This window comes from Lasioglossum baleicum, chromosome 20 (genome assembly GCF_051020765.1).
Source record: "Lasioglossum baleicum chromosome 20, iyLasBale1, whole genome shotgun sequence".
Classification (NCBI taxonomy): Eukaryota; Metazoa; Arthropoda; class Insecta; order Hymenoptera; family Halictidae; genus Lasioglossum; species Lasioglossum baleicum.
Genome location: NC_134948.1, coordinates 1,608,432 through 1,622,412, shown reverse-complemented (window position 1 = coordinate 1,622,412; position 13,981 = coordinate 1,608,432). Strand labels below are relative to the sequence as shown.

Genomic DNA, 13,981 nt, shown 5'->3' with positions numbered 1-13,981 from the left:
CTCGACTGTTTCTAAATTCATTCTAAAGTAAATTCCGAAGGACTAGACGTAACATACCTAATCCAAAACCTAACTATACGCTGCTAATCTCAGTCCTAACCAGTCCTAAAGTGCTAGGGTCTAAACTGTTAGGGTTTAAGGTGTCAGGGCTTGAAATATTCCTGCGCTCCATACCCGACTCAACCGCCAGCCACGTAAACTTAATTCAACCTATTCTAGTCCAGGAAAGGCTAATACGATTTAAATCTAACCGACACCCAAGCAAAGCTGTAACTCAATTTAAACTTAGCCTGCACCTACATGAATTAATGTAAACTCTAACGTGGCCTTAATCCACCTAGCCACTAACTTCCCAACAATGTAAACAGACAGCGAACAACGAACGATTTAAATATTACGTTATTTTCTTTTTCCTGATAGAGATCAATCCTATCTTGTCCAGGACACTAGGGATAGTTCCCGGCTGCTGCACTAGGTGGCTGCACAGCTGATCCTAGTTCCCTCAGCAAACCCCATTGATCCTTATCTACCAACCTTCTTGTATTCGCGCAATTTCCCACTGTCAATGAATTACCTCTCTTGGTATTCCAGCTTGAAACAAATTTCTCGAAACTTCCCCTACAATGCCATCTATGTATAGAATTCAGAGAATTCCCTCCGCCGAAAAATTCCAATTATCGCTTAATTACTCTGCCGTATCCAAGACGTTCCAATAATCCAACGTATTATATTGAACAGCCGACGCCGATAACCATTAACCCAAAACCGATACCGGATCATCGTTACACGACCGAATCGAAGCTGGCCGCGAGGGTGCAGCCATAATCACGGTTCAGGAAACGATACAGATCGATTCGCCAACAATTCGAAGGGGGGCTCTATTTCAGACCGCTGGAGATACGGCAATGTTCCGACATTTTTTTCTAGAAAATCGCTGGGACAATCTCTGAAATTTTTATGACTATTCACCCCATATGCAGGGAATATGCACGAATGTTTTGGTGCGTCTGCACACCAACATACACGGTGTCTATCTGCTCTGTCGCAGCTACAGTGTAAGGAAGAAACGAATCGCGTGGCTAGATATCAGTATCGATCGCTGACGTTGATCGATCCGGATTGGATTTCGGCGAAATTAGACTGTGCGACCAGGATGCTTAACCTAAGCTGGCTTAGGTCTACATCACTGCGGCGTGTGTTGACATCCGGACGGATTACGTCTACGCCGAGTCGCAGATTACGAAATTAATTCAAGGATTATTTTCTTGCGTTTGCAGCTGAAGTATCCCGATTCGTATAATCCCGCTGGAGAATGGGGATTACGCTTGCCGACCAACCTTTCGACCCCCGGAAATCGCAATCCCGTTTAACGAAGCGGCTTGTTAGGAGTCAGACTCTTTTTTAGAAACCCCCGTTCCGCAGAACGCGTTCCGCATGTTTGACATTCGATCGAACAACGTGGGTGCACGTGTGGGAGCTCTGACAACGCTCGGAGCAGAGGGTCCACGATGGAACTGGATTCTGCTTGGGAAAGTCTCGTTTGCCCGGAATTTCTTTTTAATTCCCGGGCTGTTTATCTTTCCCCCGTTTGCCTCACGGTTCGCGTATTACATAATTCATCCGCCGGAAGGAGCTCCGGCCGGAAAGAAACAATTTCGACGCGGCGAACCTCCCCCCGTCCAATGGCCGATGGGCACGCCCTTCGAATTCGGAAATCCCTTTCAGCCCCTCGAATATAAATTCACTCGGCTTCGAGGCCTCTGTACACTAAATAATTCATCGGCCAGGAAGCTCGCTGTCACAGAAACCTCAAAGGAACCTGCGAGACATCTCTCCAAGCTATCGCGACCCCTAACCCTAATCAAATCTCGGTATGCAACCTCTCGATTTTTTTCTGAAGAATTAGCTCGAACTACCTAATTCAAATTTTACCAATATGATTTTTTCATTGCCGTACTTTGAGAATTTTCATGAGTCTACGTCGATGCGAAAACATTTTATCAACCCCCTGTTGCCGGCCGTTATTTATCGCAACGAGTTTTTCCATGCCATAAATGTATCGGACACTTGTCCCACGCTCGGCGACACTTCTGCTCGCTTTAAATCAATAAACCAAAGTTTGTTTTACTCGTTGCGAATGGTCGGAGCTCGAATCGTTTTTTACAAAAAAAGTGATCGTTGAAATTACAAGTGAAAAACGAATGAAACGAGGTCGACAGTTAGTTGGTAAAATGATTCGTCTTCGCGCGAAAAGATCGTGGCGCAGCGTGGTCAAAGACAAGGTTCACGCCCTCCGATGTTTCCCCAGCTTCCTGACATTTATACGCGATCTGATCTAATTTAGGTCCGGCCAGAAGGCACTATCCCATCTATCATTCATCCCTCTCCCTCCCTGCATGGCTTTCATCCCGAGGTAATTCGACACGCTCCATTTTCCCATCCATTTCGAAGGCAAGCCCCCGCGTAGCCCTCTTTATTGCGTTCGCGGTGCACGGGCGAAGGAACCGACGAAAAACAAAGGGCGAATGAGGGGGCGGTACACTTGACGACGGATATAGCCGTAAACAATCCGCGACGAACGTCGCCCGTCAAGTCAGACATCCTGGAACCACGTACTTCCGAATTTCTTTGAACTCGCTCCCGTTTATCGATGCTACTCGGGAACCGGCTTCCGCAAAGTTCAGGATTCCGACGACGCTGTCAACGGATATTGAGTGTCTGTGTTCGACAGTACAGCAGCCGTTCCCGGCCTGACGAGCATTATCTCCCATCCGGGACGCTTCAAACATCGTTAAACCTCGTCAAACAAAAGTCTACCCAAGGGCAGAGCAGCTATCACGATTAGAAAGAGTAGGGGTACCTAACCAGACACTTATCTGTCGTCGATTGACTATGTGTGAGATCAACAAATTAATTGTTACATTTACAGGATGATCGAGAGTCCAATGATCCCGTAAGCGGACCGAAAAGTTGCCAGAGGCTAGTGCGACCCTACACTTAGTGACATAGAGAGGTCTCAATCTTTTAAGAGGGGTAGTCTCGAGCGATTGACAGAAGTTTTTCAGCCGGGAGAGCATGTTCTCCAATCCGGGACGCTTCAAACATCGTTAAACCTCGTCAAACAAAAGTGTACCCAAGGGCAGAGCAGCTATCACGATTAGAAAGGCTAGGGGTACATAACCAGACACTTATCTGTTGTCGATTGACTATGTGTGAGATCAACAAATTAATTGTTACATTTAGAGGATGAGACCAATGATCCCGTAAGCGGACCGGAAAGTCGCCAGAGGCTAGCGCGACCCTACACTTAGAGACATAGAGAGGTCTCAATCTTCTAAGAGGGGTAGTCTCGAGCGATTAACAGAAGTTTTCCTATTAACCCAGTCGGGAGAGAATGTCATTGACCCCGGGTAAGTTTTACCATTCCGATTGATTGAACTTCTTTGGTAAAAGAACGGGTGTGTATACTCGATAGAACCAGATAAAACTGACCTCTCCTTAGTGTTACGACCCTCCTCATCGTCCTCCTCCTCGATATCGTGCAGCCTGGGGCTTAGTCGGTGCTGGGTGCCGTCTTTACCGTAATCCTCGTCTTCCGTCCTGATCAGCTCGACAGTCTTTTCGTCGTCCAGATCGTCGAGGTCCTCGTCAAGGTTGCCCAGAGGCGCCAGCACGCGCGCCTGCACCTCCGACACCTTCTTCTTCTGCTGTTGCTGTTGCGGTTGGGTCTTTTCCTGTTGCTTTTCCAGCAGCTTCTGGTGCTGCTGTTGGCTCGGCTGCTTTTGTTGCTGGTACTTGTGGCCGGTGGAGCCCTTCTTGGCCTCGGGGGTGGCCCCCGAGACAGCTGCACCACCCCCACCCCCGCCGCCACCGGCGCACGGCAGGCAGCAAGACCACGCGCCCCCCACCTCGGCACCCTAGCGCCACTTAGCGTCAAAACATCCAGGGCCGGCTGCACCAGGTTACCTCGCACCTCTCTGGAACGATTCGAGATCGATGCCACACCTGTCCCAGGCGATACCCTAGGGCTACATCGTCCTAAGCACCTGCTTGACTCGGCGGACCCTTCTTGGAGACGCACCGAGACTCAGGTCCTCTGGATCTGCTACCCCTCCCGCTCAATGGCATCAGATACTTCCTACGTCGAGCTAGCTTCTTCGATTACCCCTCTCCTGATCCTTTAGACCCAGGCTAGCGTGTCTGATCTCTTCCCTCCATACGGACCTGGCCCTGATCGTCCTCCTTACTAATCCTCTAAGTGTTCCAAGTAAGTAGACTCAACCTACAGACATTTTTCTTCATATTCTCCTTCTTCAGCTAATCCTTCATTCAGACTTGATCCAGATGATCGACGTTCACTTTCCTGATCCTCCAAGATTATCCCAATTACTGATGATCCTCTTTGAAGCTCCCTCTCCCCAGGCTTGTTAAACAAGGATCTCCTGCTTTCGTCGACCATGTAAGAACCATCCAGCTCCTGAATTCTGTTTCACTGGCCTGATCGTGAGATCTGCTCGCTTCTCAGGCTTATCGAGTTCGGTTTGGAGAAATTCGGGAAGTTCGGAACCTTTCGTTTTCGAATTGAAGTTCCGCAAAGTCCGCTGCAGTTTCGTCGCCGGAAGTTACTTCGGCAAATCGTTTCCGATATCGTCGTGACGCTGTCCGATCGACGTACGTTTCGAGATTAGGCTTCGGGGCTACCGACGATCATGTTTCAAGATCGTGTACAGCAATTTTTCCGAGGTTCTTTTACGATCTTCGATATTACAACAGCAGATCAGGGCTGATGGACAATTATTCTCGCCGCGAGACAGTTTTTACGTGCCCTAAGAACAGTTAACGACTTGCTGGCAAACTCCGAAGCTACCACGTCGTCTTTAATGCTTCTTTAAGGTCTTCTGATACTTTCCTGCTGCAGCTATAGGTCACCAAGTTCCGAACTATGGTTCGCTGCTTCTTTTGCGTATGCTGGATGGTGAGTTTCGTGACGATGTCGTGTATAGGCCCTTTTGCTATTCGCGTACAAAATTTCAATGGCGTCCGAGGACTTTGGTGAAGAGTGAGTTGATCCGATTGTCAAAAATCCTTGGTGACCACTTGCCGATCCTCTACGATTCACTGAACTTCCAGGATCGACTCGGAAAGTTTAGTCCGAACTATCCTTTGAGAGATCCCTGTCCCTCGGGAATCGTTTCGATTGATCCCACCACCGAGGTCTTCTGTTGTTGAAGGGGTTTGGGGACTGCGGAAAATTTGCGAACCCTCAGCTGGACGTTGCTCATCGATCGGGCGACCAACGCAAACACAGATTGATTGGATCGTTAGTCTAAGACACGCTATAGTTGTGACTTCGATGCACAAACACGATCAGCACTCGCCAGTGTCGGAGGATCAACTTCGGCAGCAGCTGCACTGCGGTCGCACATGCTGAGGGCTCAGTTCCTTCGGAAAACACAATTTCAGAAATACACTCGACCTCGTTTCACACTGTTCGAAAACGTTTCACACTGTCCGCAGTTGTCCAACACTGTTTGAAGTCGTCCGACACTGTTCATAGTCGTTTGAACCATCTCCTCCGACGCTGTCTATCCAGTTGAATGTAGACGCACCATCGCACGTTTAGTTTAACTTGCTTTGAGATTTGTCCTCCTTCAGTTTTTTCGGAAACTCGTGAACGTTATAGTTGCAAAGCAAGCCGCGCTTTTTCCCAGGTATAATCCCCTCCTCCATCGGGTAATACACTGCGACTCGTGGAGCGGAACACAAAACTGTCGATGGTGGATGGACTCTGCCACCGCACTGCGATCTCGCTCGCCACTGACGACGTTTTTGCGACTGTTCTGTGGAAGGACTTGTTCACTAACAACACTGCATGGCAAAATAAATTAGTAAGTAATTCGGGCAGACTGGAAAAGAGAGCGAGAGAAACAGAGAGAGAGAGAGAGAGAGAGGCGAGATTAAAAGGTTTGAGAAAAACCTTAGTTAGGGCGAGGATCGAATTAGGTCCGGGCTCTAGTTATAGTTCGGGGTCCAAATCTGGGCCAGACCAATCTGGTATAGCCATTTCAAAAATTCCAACTGAGAGAATGCGTTATCAAGAACCAGGTTTAACCTAATGACCATATCCATGATCAGCTTGAAAAATAATTGAGTTTCCTGTGCCACTACTGTCGTTAACAGGATTCGATTTCTTTTTTCGAGCGAGCCGTGATGGATGTAGGATATGACAGTGTTATGCTATTTACCACGCCCCGATAATTCCCGTGACGGTAATATCAAGCTTCCGTCGATTCGCGTGTAATATTTGACGCCCCTCCGAGCAGGAAATCGACTAGTTCGGTTCGAGTATTCGATATTAGGTGAACAGAAATCGATATTCGAGGGCTGTCATCTTCGGGAATCAGAAAAGCTACGAGATTTTGATATTCGTTCACGTGCACGCGCGTTCGCTGTTCCTTTCCGCGATCATGTTCCCCCCCATCTCCCGTAGCTCGCGATGCAATTTATTCTCCGATTTTCCCCTGCGTTGTTTAATTAAATATGATTTCATTATCCTCCGCTTTTAATTTCGTTCTACAATGCTTCGCGGATATCGCGATTCAATGAAACGCCGAATACCGAGATTAATAACACGTGTTTATTCGCGGATCGTTATCTCGGAATATTCGGATGAACATTTATTTATCGGATAAAAAATGGTGAGACTATTATTGGGCAAAATTTCGTACACTGTAGAATACAGAACTTCGAAACACTTGACCTGTGATAACCTGGCAATTTTTTATCTGAAAGAATTGTCTGAAATTGACAGCTCGGGATGGGAATACTTCCGTGACAATCGTCTCGTCGAGCCGGTACAACGGGAGACGGAACGTGGAATCTACATTTCAAAAACGGCTCCATTGACAGAGGCGCGGTCGAACGGCGGGAAAATTTAAATAATGTACCCTGTGGAATATAAAAGCGTTCCCGTGTTAATGTCAACAGTCTAACCGGGGGGGCTGGTAGGTAGTTCGACTTTCAGCATTCGAGTTTCGTGCCGGCGAAGTCGGCGAGAAGCGCGTCGAATAATAACAACCGGCTGGAAAAATAGGATCACCGAGTTACCGCGGGACCCGTCGGGCAATCAAGCAACGACGATGCTGGAATTTTTAATTTCCCCGGCAATCCGGCCCACTTTTTATTAACCATTAACCGGCAAATTGCCTGGGAAGTGCGGGCCGGCGATCCTTCTGGATTCGGATTGGCCTCGAAACTCCTCTTTGCCACTTTCTCCACCCCCCTACGGCTCGTTGAAGTTCTTCAATTTTGCGTGAGGAGGTGAGAGAGGGCAACCCGACCTCGAACTAGGAAATTGGATCCACAAAAGATCAAACGTAAAGAGACCGCCGCCGTGCGACGACATAATTCAATTGGATGCGACTGGAGACCCGGGCAGTAAATAATGGCAGAAATGGACGTCGGGATATCAAACGAAAATTTGATCAACCAAATATTTGTAAATTTATGGAAGACATTAATTGGTCGCGTCTTTTAGTGAAAATTCGGTTGAGGATGTTAGGTCTGAGTTAGTTCGAATGATGAAAAAATTACACGCGTAGATTATCTAACCATTACCGAGCTTTGTCTCTACTGTTTTCCATGTTTCTGCGAATTTTTCAATTGCGCGCGTAATGAGATTCATTATTCTCTGATTTTCGCTTGTACCCAGGTTCAATTTTTTTAACAAGTTTTTTCAAGCATTCGTTCGGCATAATTATTTTTCCATGTCCATTCTCCTCTCTTTAAAGGGTCTTTTACGTTTTGATAATTTCATAAATTCCACCTCTAATGAAGCGAAAGGAAATTCTGAATGGGAACGGAGAGCTCGAGGAGCCGTACGATTTCCGGGCGAGAGCTTTTGCATCGACGTACACCTACGTCCCGTTCACTCGGCCATAAATGTGATTTATCGCGGCGACTACGATGAATTTCCTCCATTTTTTTTTGTCGTTCACGGCCTTCCCGTCTCCGCCACCAATATTTTCCTCCTCTCGTTTTTTTCCCCATAAGAGAACCCGGGGAATTAGATTTTTAGTCGCAAAACTCGGTTTATTCCGAAGTTCATTTGACAGCGATTAATAGTTTCCGAGACACGCGTTTAACCATAAATATTTTCGTGTGTCACATTCTAGAAATTCGATAAAATCCTCTTCAGTGTCTGACCATTAACAGGACGTTCCCCTTGCCGAATTAATTGGGGGAAATTTCACCGTTATAATTCCCAGCATAATATTGTTCCCGCTATTATACCGGAACTCTATTTTCGCTTCTTGTCGGTCGGTCCCGCCACCAAAAATACATTGAAATTTCAATGAAATAAATTAAACGCCAGAGCCAGTGGGAATTTACGGGGACGGTTTAATTCGCCGCTGATTGCTTTTATCAATTATGCGCGGATTTATCGGCGACGCGACGCAGTTGTCGAAATCAAAGGGTCGAATCGCCAGCCAGACACCGAGGTTTCGTTTAAACAGAAATTAATCACCGGACTGCCTCGCGCCGGAGCCGGCTGACAGATTATTGGCTCCGAAAGGGGCTAAGAAGAAAGTGTCGCCTAATGACATAACCTAATTTCCTGTTTATTCGATACGCCGGAAGCCTTTAATCGGATTCCGAAGAAAATGGAATGTCCTCCGCCAGGGAAAGTAGTTTCCCGTTCGATCGTAAAGGAAATCAGTTTCACCCCTTCCTTCCCCTCTCGCACCCCGTTCGACGATGCGTCGAAGAAAATCTGATATACGTCGTAAACTTTGTTTTCCAGCAGGCTTTACGGGCAATAGGCTCCGCGATGTGGAAAATGAAGCCGGCTAATTCAGACGCGTCGCACTTATACCCTCCACTTAATACCCGAGCAATTCTATTGTTCTGTCGATCCTCCAATCGACGCGAACAATTTCTTAATCTGGGACTCGATGAACATTTTTCACGTTACCGTCGTTCTCGAATTCTCGTCGCTCAACCGGAGCTGGGCTTAATTGTTTTTGTAGTGATAATTCTAATTATTAGTTACAGTGGATAACAGAAGTAAGTTTATACTCATATTTTCAATAATTAAATCACGATAACAGTAATATTTATTCACTCGTAAAAATAAACTAGTTGATTACATATTTAATGGTAATGTTGAAAACAAAATTAATCACCATTATCACAGTGATTTGAAGATTTATCAAGATATTGATCTTTCTATACTAAATATACAAAATTCGGTGTGGCAAAAGTAGGTTTGTATGTCAAGCATGGAAATTTTGTAATTTTGTATATTTAGTATAGAAAGATAAATATCTTGATAGATCTTCAAATCACTGTGATAATCGTTACCATTAAATATGTAATCAACTTGTTTGTTCTTACAAGTGAATAAATATTACTGGTATCGTGATTTCATTATTGAAAATATGAGTATTAACAACTTACTTTTGTTATCCACTGTATTCTAATTACTCTAATTGTTAAACTACAGATTTAGGGAATTTGAAAAAAATCATTTTACAGCCCATTTTCGAGAAGTGACACTTTTAACAAAAAGCGGTGCCATTCCTACAGTTTCCGATTTTACTTTTTGACACCGATCCTGTCAATAGCGAAAGTTTGAAGCCAATCTTGGAAATTGAACAATTTCCTTCTTCGTCGCGAATTCATAAAATCGCCCATAACGAGTTCAATCTTTATTCTTCCTTCGGCAAAAAATTTACAAGTATTGTTGAAATATGGGTAGAAGTGTGTACATGACGGTTCTGTAGCGCAGCGTTTAGTAGTTGAACAATAAAAAATTCGTTTGTAGTGGAGGTTCCCGAGCCGGACGATATTTCTCTCGACCTCTTCGCGGAGCGTTGCGAAGACAATGGGAGATTTCGTTCGGAATTACTGGCACGTTTTTCACGCGGGTGTTTCCGGCATGCGACTTCATTATCGGAAGGCAGGCTCTACCATCAATTACGCGAGGGGCGTGCGCGCAATCGATGATCACCGGGAGGCGTAATCATCGATTGTCAGTTACTGACCGACACCCCCCGCTTTCCCTTTACCGCCCCTTTCACGGTTGCCCGTCGTTTCTCACCAAACCCGTCCCCCTCCTTTTCCCTCCGAGAGCATGTGTCAATTAATCGCGGCGTACGGTTAATAGCACGGTGGAAAATAAAATTATCGACGGCTCCTGAATCGGCCGTCAAAGGAAGCTTTCAATGAACCCCAGCCCGGCTGTTTATTTTTGTTATTACGTAACGGAGCGGAGGTCTACGGCTCCGGCAACGGGATCCGGGAAACTTGATTCGAGCGAGGGGAACCCGCCGGTAATGGTCAGACAATACGAGCTGAACGCTGCGGGTGTTGCGCTAACGACGGCTAATTTGTGCGAACGGCCACGGTATTCTGGAATGTAGGACGGGGGGCTTATGGTGTGTCTCCAGAAAGAGCACTCGATCGACCGTAGCGCAAACAGCTCTGCAAAAATTATCGGAAAAATGATTGCACTCTTTCACGAATGTACATATTAAATCAACCACGAGAAACTCAATTAACACTATCCAGAAAATTCACCGGAATAAGTCTCGCGCGACCTGTGTTATTTTTATGCGCAGGTCAGGTCAATATTGTACCTCGAACAATTTGAAAAAATTGTATTTTTATACGCGCAACCTTCCACAAGATAGGCATTGCGTGTTTTTCACCTCTGTTATTTTATTCCCGGTTGTCCTCCGCCTGCTGCTATGATTATCGCCATTGTGTTCGATAAAAACGTTATTGCCATTCGATTTGTTGTTCCCCATGCAGTCGACTATGGTTATTGTTACGTGCAATCTATTCGACGATTCCGGGATAACCTGTTCGCGTTGCTCGAGAATCCAGTAATATTTGCTCCAATTAAAAACAACCAAGCTGATTGGTGTTCACGTTTCCAGAACCGATTTTATTTGTGCCAACGGATAGTGTAAAAGCGTTTCGCGATTGGTGAAAGACAATATGACATTACAAATATGTACATATATCGTATTGAATATCGAATCGTACAACACAGTTGATGAAACTTTTATTGGATTTATTTATTTTTTCACTCGCGGAATGTTTAATCCTATATCCCCCTTTGCGCCGGTGTATCATTAAAATTCAATCGTGTCCCGATTACTCGCGCTGTTATATTTCTACAATCGCACGTTGTCGGAGTCTCGCAGAAAAATCTGCTGTTCGAAATGATCGAGTAGAATAGGACGGCACTGGAAATAATTTCACCGCGCCAAGGTAACGTTCTACGGAAATAAAAATAAAAAAGATTGCTTCGATCAGAGTTCAGCAGTAGCAAGGCAAATTAAATTCCAGGGAATCATTTCATTAGCAACAGCAGTTCCGGTGCTTCGGAAAATAGAAAGCCGTACCGGAAGACTGCGAGATATATATACATATATATTTGAAAGTAAGACAGAAAATAAGAACAATCTCGTGCGAAATAATACATGAAGACAACGGCGGGGAAATACTGGAGTAATTCCTGTAGGAGTTCGCGAGGAGCCGTGGTTTTTTTGATCGGGGTAAAAATGGAGGAGAGCAAAGAGTCAAGCAAAACACGGGTACGATGAAGGCCCTCGTTTCCTGTTAAATTTATCATCAGCACTTTCCTCACTCGACAAGAAAACATTGCGCATTGCAGGCTTAATTGCGAGTACCTCTTTCACCGCGGTACACGCTCGCGAACCGAGCAGCGGCCGAGCCTTAATTAAGTAACGCTGAATAGGTATCACCCTTTTATCAGTTGCCACCGTAACGCTGAGGAGAAAGAGCGGGGAGAAAGAGGTAAACAAAAGGAGAGAGAGAGAGAGGTAACAACAATCGTTATTGCACGAACGAATGCCCCCGAGGTTGGAGGAACACGTATCTCGAATTAAAGCACTTTCGCAACAGATTAGACGCGATAAGGCACCCCTTTTGAGGTCGGATTTAAGGGAATTCGAGCGTGCTACTTTCACCAGCTGATCCCCTCCCCCAGACGGCCCACGAAATGTTCCCTGACGCAATTCATCGCGAAAAACACGAAAAAGAAATATTAATTAAATACGCCTCCCTAGCAACAGTATTTAGCATTTTAATTTACCAGACAAATAAGCAAGGTAGATCAATTTTGGTTCGTATAAATTGAGGGTGGTTAATAAATGAAATTCGGTTAGCGGGAATTTTCAATTTTCGAGGGGTTGGATTCTTCACTGTTACGTGCTTTGATTAAATTTTTCAGATTAACAATTTACTATGTTTTGTACAGTGGTGCTCCCCATGCTGAATAACGACCATGTAGCGTACAAAGAAGTTTGAAAGTGGCGAGGCGAAGAGGATCGTGATCAGACAAGGAATACGTGCCTGAAGCTCGCCTTTCCCAAAGATTGTCTTACAAAATTCCTGATAACCACACTTCGCGTTGATCGCGGGGAATGTTTTTGAAAAAGTAATTTTTGCGAGGGATAAGAAGATAAGACAAAATTGGAGTTTCGACCCGCCACAGAACCTTTTACAAATTTTTCATTAATGTATCGTGTCTAGAATACGTGCAGAATTTGTGAAATAAGTTTCTGAAAGTATGACGAGATAAGCCTCGGCTGTAGTCAGGCGAAATTCGTTCCAAAGAATTTTTTGGTTTAAGCCTCTTTGCGGAGATTGTTCTGAAAATGCTCGGTTCGAGTATTTTGCTCCGGTGACGTGCTTGAAAAATACTTTCTGCAGGAAAAGGCGACGAGGAACAAGCACTTCTAGTTTCCATGATCGTCTTCAGCTGTTCGAACTCCTTGATGCATGCAGGATTTGGGGAAAAGAGGAAAACAATTTTTAAAGAGGTCAAGGAGATGAGGTTAAACTTGCTCCTATCGGAGACATTTTCATAAATACATATATGTGACATTTTGTTTGAAAATAAATTTGTGACGTTTCGCGACCGAACGAGGAGTAAGCATTTCCAGTTCTCTCGAGGGATCGACTTAAGCTGCTCAAAAACAGTGACATGGGCACCATTCGAGGAATGCAATTTTTACAAAGGGCAAGGAGATAAGTCTGGTCCATGGTCGGACGAGCAATATTTTCTAGCGGAGGATGAATTGTGATGAATAAATCAGAGAGCTGACATCGAAGAGATACTTCGGGAGTTCCCGAGCAACTTTGACATATTGGGGATGTCAAAACAATGATCTCCCAAATGCCACAGCTACTCGGGTCACGAATTAAATCGTCTCTCTCCCGCTGTCACATTTCCAGAAAATTATTGGACGTCCAATTCTGACTATATAAGTATGTAAACTAATTTCCCGCCGGGTCTACCATTATTTATTTATATTGGAAGAAGCACCGTTCTCGCGGCCAGTGTTGTCAGAGTGCTGTCGAAAGATGCGTTGGCAGACCGCCTTGTCGCTGCTCCCTTCCCGGCTAAAAATGTGTTGATAGACACTGTCAGATTCACGTAATTGATTTTGTAACAGTTTCCCATTTATACACCCACACATGTGAAAAATCTCTTTCCATGAAAAATGTTTCCAAATTGAATACCTCGGAATGACGCTCGTTACACTAACATTTTCGCAACATGATTATCACGTTTTTAATCCTCCCATCAACCCAGCCGTGTATGCTCGCGCATGTGGCTGACAACACGCTCTCTCATTCCACTGTTACCGAATCCAATTCCAAACACTAATGCTTTTGTTCATTCCCGGCCCGGCGATTAATTAATAAATGGAATATTAACACAACGGAATTAACAAACCGTCAAGATTAAGTTCCACTGATTCCGAATGTGGCAATTAACGGACAGGTACTGAACGAGAACCTACATTTACGGTACGTTAAATAATTCGAATGGACGCATCAGCAATTGCGCTGCAAATTAAATCAACTTTCTAATTTACTGAATCATCGCCGGCGGCAAAAACAACCCCAATACTCGATGTTCGAGGAATCAAAATTGTCC

The 13,981-nt window shown here is 45.1% G+C and overlaps 1 protein-coding gene across 6 annotated transcripts in view; it reads right to left on the bottom strand.

Moving 5' to 3' along the window:
- The window catches only part of Dnc (phosphodiesterase dunce), a 393,758-nt gene that overhangs the window by 292,931 nt on the left and 86,846 nt on the right, over positions 1 to 13,981 (bottom strand). For 3 of the 6 annotated variants that reach the window (XM_076444518.1, XM_076444521.1, XM_076444523.1), the window contains exon 2: positions 3,493 to 5,868. The exons of the other annotated variants lie outside the window; for them this stretch is intronic. The gene's annotated coding sequence lies outside the window, so the exon portion shown is untranslated. The remainder of the gene's footprint in view (positions 1 to 3,492; positions 5,869 to 13,981) is intronic. 6 annotated transcript variants of the gene reach the window in all.